The sequence below is a fragment of the Otolemur garnettii genome, unplaced genomic scaffold (assembly GCF_000181295.1).
Source record: "Otolemur garnettii isolate 467f Iridium unplaced genomic scaffold, OtoGar3 scaffold00011, whole genome shotgun sequence".
In the NCBI taxonomy this organism is placed as follows: Eukaryota; Metazoa; Chordata; class Mammalia; order Primates; family Galagidae; genus Otolemur; species Otolemur garnettii.
Genome location: NW_003852406.1, coordinates 26,392,125 through 26,394,152, shown reverse-complemented (window position 1 = coordinate 26,394,152; position 2,028 = coordinate 26,392,125).

Genomic DNA, 2,028 nt, shown 5'->3' with positions numbered 1-2,028 from the left:
TTGTCCATTGAAATGAAAAAAAAAAAAAAAAGGGAAGGAGTTGTCTTTAGAAAATCTGGAAAGTATAAAACTACACGCTTTTTTGCTTACTTGGCCCTTTTCCAGAGTGGCCACCAGATGGCGCTCCCACCACAAGCCCAGTGCCATGTTGGCCAAGTTGGTTAAAGATGCTGGTCTATCTATTCCTAGAAGGCCTGGGACTGTCATGTTTCTAGGTGAGCTGAGTGCCTTCCATCTTCTCTAGATGGAAGGAGAACAGGTCTGGTCTGTCTCTTTTCTGGCAGTCCCCTTTCCATCATTGACTATTCCCCTGTGGAATTTTTATATTTTGTGTGTGTCCCTCACTTAACTTGGCTAGTCAGACCAAGATCTTAGCAATTTTGGGTAGAGTCAATCACATAAAAATGCACCTAGGAAGACAAGGAGAGAGAACAGAGACACAGAAATGGGCTGTCATTGGCAAGCATTGACCCTCAAGCTTAAGAGAGGTGGTGGCAATTTGAGAAGTTCTCCATTCACAGTGGACTGAGTAGATGTCTAGGAAGCAGTAGGTGCCAAGGAGAAAGAGGCAAGCACTTGAGAGGAATGTGCTAAAAGAGGTTTGGAGGTGAGTACAGCACTGTGGGGAGGGTAGGCATGGTCTGTGCAGCTGAAGGAGGGTTTCCTCCACTCTCTTCTCCTGGTCCAGCCCCCAGCCCTGACATGGTCTTCAGAGAGTTGAGCCAGGTGTGGTTAGCAGGTAAGGCTGTTGTGCCTTTGAGACAGTCATAGTGAGCACATGGTATGTTGGAGGTCCCAGATGTGGCCCACAGATCTGTTTTTATTTGACCATATCCATCCTCTTTAACTTTTGAATTATTTGCCAAAATTTAAAGCTGAGAGTTTCAACAAAGACTCAATTTCTCTTGAAAAATCAGACCTACCTGTTGCTATTGGATATACTTATACCTCTTTCTGGTAGAATGAGCTGCCGCTGAGCAGGAGATGCTCTGTAGACAGGTGCCCTCCAGTGTTTCCCGGGCCCCAGCCTTCCCACTTCCCTCATTCTCATCCCCTGCCTGGCCTCTTTGCCCCCTACAGTAGATGGTAGTGGTGTCAGCAATAGGGATTGTTGTCATTAGTTGCCAGGAGACCTGGGTAGACACTAGGCTGTCATAGCAGGGGTGGGGTGAATGCCCTCTGAGATATCGCTCTGCTTTTAAGAAGTGGAATTCTTGGGTCATCATATCCATGAAAGAAAATGAGCTGTTTATAGGTGATCATGTGTCTGTCTATTTCATCTCTTCACTGAATTTGTATGCCTCTCCCAGGCCTCTTATTTGGGCAGATCACTCCTGTGAAGGCTGTGTGTGGCCATGGACTCAGGCTGAGGAGGAGGCTAGAGAAGCCTGAAGAATGGAGAGATTAGCCGAATTGGGTCCTGAAAGCTGAAAGCCTTTCATGGGAACATTGAGAAGGACCAGGGCCTTTGCTTCTCCTTCAGGGCCATTAAACTCTGATGTCTGTGTGTCTATTTCTTTGAATCTGAGGTGCCTTCTTGGATTTGGCTGTGTCTCGGCTGCCCTTGGAGCTCAGGAAGTGACCTCTTCAAGGCATTTTTTTTTTTTTAGACAGATTCTCATTCACTATGTCACCCTTGTTAGAGTGCTGTGGCATCGCAGCTCACAGCAACCTCAAACTCTTGGGCTTAAGCGATTCTCTTGCCTCAGCCTCCCAAGTAGCTGGGACTACAGGTGCCTGCTACAGTGCCCAGCTATTTTTTGTTGCAGTTGTCATTGTAGTTTAGCTGGCTCAGGCTGGGTTCAAACCCACCAGCCTCAGTGTATGTGGCCGGCACTGCAACCACTGTGCTATGGGTGTCGAGCCTCTCTTTAAGGCATTTTTATCACAAATGGAAGCCTTGGTATTGTTTCTTTCTCCTAGCTTCTCCCCTTCCCTGAATGTGGAGTCACAAGGACAGGAAGAACAGGAATATGCCTCCATTTCAGACCTGTCAGCATCCACATCTGTTTTTTTTTTTTTTTTTTT